Below are 6,074 nucleotides of genomic sequence, written 5' to 3'. Positions count from 1 at the left end.
TTTGTCATGACAAAGCATTTATTTAATAAAGTTATGCATTCAGTTAGCCTGCGTCAGCTTCCTCCGGTCCCAGGGAAGGTAGGTAAAGGGTGAGGACATTCCTTCAGCCACACTCCAGAGGGAAAGAGAAAGGACCAGGTAAAAAGGCAGGCCAGAGGGGACCCCCCCCAGACCCACCCTGCCATCCAGAACTCGGGTGTCCCCTCTCTGTCCCTTCAAAGCTGAGTTAACATACACAATAGAACAGCACTTAGAAGGGGTGTTAGAACAGCAAGTAGTTGATACGTGTTCAGCTACTGTTATTATTATTATTAATTATTACTATCATTTAATCTCAGCTCCTCCTATTAAGTAAAGCGGCCTTAATCTACCCTTAAGCAAATGATGGGTCTCTTCTCCTTGGAGAAGATTTTAACGAAGGCCATTTCTAAACTGTTCCTCAGTCACTTATTCTAGTGCCTTGTAAGCTCTTAACTCCTGGGAACCTCTGGCCAAGGGGAATCCTACCTCCCTCTCCTTCTCAGCCCCACCGCTGTTTCTGCCCAGTGAAGAGGAAAGCTATGAAATGGCTAGTGACTCTGATTTCAACCTTTCCGGGGCTTAAGGAGCACAGTTGCTACATTGTCCCACTTTCTGCCTCAGTCACTCGGTTGGTGTTCCTTCTTCCTAGACCCGTCCTCTCAGCCTCTTCTCCCAACCGCCATGTCCCCTCTGCATTTGCGGAGCCCACAGCAGCATACCGCCCTTCAGGGATCCCCCTGCAATGGCCTCCCAGTCCATGGGCCCAGCAGGGAGATGGAGTTGGTGGCATGGCACTGTGCCCTGCCCGGTGTGAGTCACGTGCCAGAGGGAGTAATTGGGAGCATCCCTGCCTGTCAAGGGGATTAGCTGGTCACTGCACATACTCCTGAAAGGTCGCTGGGTGGCTAAAACTCTCTTCCCTGACACCTCCATCCGTGCACAGCTTTCCGGATGTGTGGGCATTCAGCCAAGCCCAGTGAAGGCAAAGACGGAGGGTGTGAAAGCTGCTCTAGGAGGCGCAGAGAGGGGCTAGGCGTCTCCCCCACTTTCTTTTGCTGAGGTGCTGACGCATGGGGCAGGGGTTAGGAAGAATAACGTGCAGGCCGGCTGAGCTGGCCTGGGTCACCCCACGTGGCACCACCTGCCCTGGAACTGGCTCCTGGTCTCTCCACTGAGCGCTGCTCACCCTCCAATGGCCCACGTTCTGCCTGGAGCGGGTGTGAGCAGGACTGTTCTTCACTTGCTCCTGCCCCTTTGGGGCTCATCTCGCCCCTGCCCCACCCCTAAGGTTCCTCCCTCCCCTGACAACCCTCATCTAGGAACTCCTAGGATTCTGGCTCCCAGCTGCTCCAGCCCTTGCCCCACCCCCACCACACAGTTCAGTGGTCCTCAGAGAATGACCACACAGCACCTTAGTGATCACACCTGGGGTCCTTGTGATCCAGTACGACTGGACGGGGGCCTGTGTGTCTGCCATCCTCACCCCCAGGCCACACTTTTAGAAACACTGCTCTGTTACAACCCTCAACAGTACAGGGTCTCCTCCATCCATGAAGCCGCACTCCCAGCCTTGGTACCTAGAGAGTTCCACTCGGGAAACGTGAGAAGCCCGCTCTTCCATCCCAGTCCTAGTGTACTATGACAATGAGAGAAATGGGGAGAGGGGGCAGCAACGTAGCGTTTTAGGTAGTGGTGAATGAGAGTCTTTGGTCTCCCCCATTCTAGTTTTCCATCCATCAATGCTCCCAGTGCTCCCCAGGCAACTCAAATTCAGTCTATATCGTAATTATATTATATTATAATCATATTATATTTTATATTATAATTATATTATACCTAGTCTTATTGAGTCTTATATTAATTTTTGCTCCAAAAGATGCATTAGAGCTAATTGCCCAATTGAACGCATCCTGCAAGCTCAGGTACCTTGCCTATCTTATCTTCTATCTTATAACTTACAAGTACAAGTTCAACACTAAGAACAACATTTGAACTCATCGTCTTTCTCCCTAAGTTATCTCTTCTTCATGTCCCTTCACCTCCTCCCTTCCTCCTCTGTTTGGTATCTCCGACAAAGGCACCACTCTCTACCCAGTTGCCCAAGCCTGGGCATTTATCCGTCTTGACTCCATTTACCCCCCACAACCAGTAAGTCCCAGGAATAAACTACCTCACTGACAACTCTTACATCTGCCCCTTCTCTCCACCTCCCCTGCCTAATTCAGATCACACTCACTTCTCACCTGGATCTTGCTGGACCTTTCTACGCACTTCCATTCTGTGTCTTGTGCTCCATGCTAGACATATCAGTTGGAGTTCACTTTCTAAAACATACATCCAGTCGTGCCCATCCTCCGATTCAATTCCTCCCTTGGCTCTTGGGAGCTTCAGTCCAAAGTTGAAATCCCTCAGCAAGACACCCAGCATCCTACCTGACAAGCTTTCCTCTGGCTTCCTCTCCAGCTACACTTCTACCTGCACCCTCCCTTTACCACAGGTATGTCTCTACTGTCATCGTGTAGCTCATGCTGTTCCCTCTGTCTGAACTCCGCCACACACACACACACACACACACCCCTCCTTTTCCCTGAATTTCTGTTTCTTCCTTACAATTCTGTTTTTTGCACCCCTTCTGAGACATACCTATGCCTCTTAAAGGCACCTGCGTATAACTCTGTCACATCCCTGGTCATCATGGAGTTATGTGGCTTTCTCCCTCCTCTAGAATGTCAGCCCTTCAGGAAAGGGACCATAATCTTTTTCAGCATCATATCCTAAAACCAGAACACTGAGCCTAGAATACAATACTAAGTATATTTTGGCAGCATTTAGTATATGACAGAAATTATTTTATATACTCAAAGCAATTCTTTGGGAGAAATTATCTCAGTATTTAAAGATGAAATCAATGAGGTTCAGAAGTTAGAAATGTGTCCAAAGTCACATAAGCCATAGTGAGTAGAATCCAAATTCTGTTCAAAGACTGCCTGCCCTGCCCATGCTTTCAACCACCACAGCACACGTACCGTGTTTCCCTGAAAATAAGACCTAGCCAAACAAGCAGCTCTAATGCGTCTTTTGGAGCAAAAATTAATATAAGACCCGGTCTACATCATAAATATATTATAATTATATTATATTATAATTATATTATATATCATATTATAATCATATTACATTATACCAGGTCTTATAGTAAAATAAGACTGAGTCTTATATTAATATTTGCTCCAAAAGACGCCGACTGTCCAGCTAGGTCTTATTTTCGGGGAAACACGGTAGCTAGTGTTCAAGACACCCCAAGAGATGCGGTCACTACAGCACTGATTCTCCAAATTCAGAGGGTACAAGGACCAGGCAAGCGTCATGGGCATGCAACCTGTGCGGTTACACAGGGCCCCGTGCTTGATTCAATGCTCTGCTGTTGTTGTCCTGAAATTCTTAATACTTTCTGAACAATGGGCTCTGTCATTTCATTTTGCCCTGCGTCCTACGAATTAAGTTACCTAGAAATTAGGTGATTCTACAAATGAGAATCACTCAGAAGGCATGTTTTAATGCAGATTGCCAGGTCCCTTCCTAAGGTTCTAGCTCAGGGGTAGATCTCATTATTCCGCAAGTTTAACAAGCGGCCCAAGTTGACTCATTCTGGACTCCTGAGACCACTCACCCACCTCTTAAGCAAAATAGACTCCCAGGCCTAGGGTAAGATCAGCTGCAATCCCCCTATGCTGCCACATAGAGGCAGTATAACCTCAGTGTCTGCCAACTGGCAGAGGGTGAGCAACTGAGTTGACATCTTCAAGTTCCCTGCTCACACACACGTAAAACCCACCTCTTCAGAGGGTTTAGAATACATACAAAGAGACTACCGGCAAGTGACATGGAATTGCTCAGGCAGATCGTGGCTCCCTCAGGAGCACGCAACAAAAACGTTACAGAAAGGGCCCAAGCAAGTTGGCAACCTTGGGGCATGCGGCTGACATGAGGGCTGACCCCAGCAATGGCCCCATGACAGATAACCCCTTGTCATGAGGGGTCTCTACTCCCGCTCCCCACTAAGAATGCAAGATATGGTGAGGCCAAAAAGGAATACCTACGGAGCCATAGATAGGGGAGTCATACCACTATATTCTCAGTGGCGGCTGAGTTGGAGACACAGGAAGCAGGAGCCACACGACGCGCAATCCACCAGCCACTTCTCTGACAACCAACCAACCTCCTACTGTAGCCACGGCAGTTATATCAGTGGCCAATGGCTAACTGGTTACAGCTGATGGCCACTCAGCCACAGCAGACGGCCATCTGATTACAGCTGATGGCCATCTAATAACGGAGCCAGCATCTTTCCACCTGAGGCCAAGAGCCTGGAAACTGCTCTCCTGGCTCTGTCCCCACATCCCTATTTTATATGCCTAATTTTCAAAGCACATTCACATCCACCATCTCACATTAATACTACCATTATTTGAGGCTGAAATCATCCCCCATTAGACAGATGAGGAAAACTGAGGCTTGGAGAAAGTGAGTGGCATAGCTCCAGGGCAGGGGAATAATGGACGGGATTCAAACCCAAGTGTTCCGATTCCAGCATTCTTCTTGCCTCATCCTTGGCTCTGCATTAGAATCACCTGGAAACCCTTTAAAAATAATACCTGCTGGGGCTCCATTCCAGATCAATCAGATCAGAATCTTTGATGGTGAGGCATTGGCATGAGCTTTTAGATTTGGGGTTTTTTTTAAGCACTACAACCGATTCAAAGGTTAGTCAAAGGTTAAGAACCACTGCACTTCCCAGGAGAGCAAGCAGGGGCTGCCCTGGGACAGCAACCCGCTGCTGACTGCCGCTGAGGGGACGGGAGAAGGGTGGCATTCAAGTAGGGGCTGCTGACTTCCAGGGCGCGGATGCCACCCGTGCAGAAGAAGTTCTGGAGGCTCTCTCCAAGCATGCCGCCCTGCTTCCACCCACAAGGGGGCGGTATAACTCAAGGTGGAGCAGCATCCTCCTCTTGCGGAGCTAGGGACCCCCGGGAAGTGGAGGTTGGGCACTTCTGGGACCCTTTCCGCATCTGTAAAGTGGAGCTGATAAATAGCGCCTCATTTGTGGATTTATGAGGATTCACCTTATTAAGGTACTTCCGGGACGGCCAGCCACGAGCTTAGGGACCAAACGTCCTAACCGCTTTGGCCTGGTGAACTCTGGCTGGGAATCTCTGCTTTGGGGGACCTGGTTTTCTTCTCCCCAAAGATAAGCTCATCTTACCCCGGGGAAGGGGCCAGGCGGTCTGCTTCTCCTGAGCTTCCCGTCCCCTCCTGACACAGAAAGGTAGGGCTCTGTGCCATGTGCTGGGAAAGGGAAGAGGGGTGTGCAGTGGGCCTCAGAACACTGAGCACGCCTTCCCCATTGCAAAGTGGGGGGTCCCCTGGAACTCACCAGGGGTTGAGAGGCTTCAGAAATAAGGTCCACAGCTGTGCCTCAGTTTCCCTAGTCCTTTTGTTAACATTTGCTGTCGTGGAGCCAGTGACTTGAGCCCCTCAGAGCAGGCCTGAATTGGGAGGCAGCACCTTTGTGAATACGCTGGCCCACAGCAGCTCCACTCCCTTGCCTTGGGGGCTGCGTCTGCCATCTCCCCTCCTTGCCCCGCATTCCATTCAGAGGGGAGCTCTCCTTATTTCAGGGGCCAGATGCCCCCACTTCCAATGTTTCCATGTGCCCTTTCTCCCTTTGTGGTGTCATCTGAATGTAGGTGAGAGGAAGGCACACACGGGCTCCACCTCTTCTCACCCAAGAGTGGGATGGGGCCCAGGGGGCATCAGCTGGGTGTCCAGACTGGGGCTGCACAGGAGGGTCCCACGTGGATTCAGAACTTCAAGTTTTCACAGGCCAAGGCCACTCAGAGATGCACCTTCTTCCTGCCCCACCCTCCTTCTTATGAATGGGGAAACCCAAGATGTGCTTTTCCCACTTCCCCTGAAGTTGGGGTGGAAAGAGGTCATCAAGTCTTGGAACTTCTTGAGGATAGGAGCGGAAAAAGACTCAAAGCAAAAGACAT

The sequence above is a fragment of the Rhinolophus hipposideros genome (genome assembly GCF_964194185.1).
Source record: "Rhinolophus hipposideros genome assembly, chromosome: 6".
NCBI lineage: Eukaryota > Metazoa > Chordata > Mammalia > Chiroptera > Rhinolophidae > Rhinolophus > Rhinolophus hipposideros.
Note: the sequence above shows the minus strand (reverse complement) of the source record.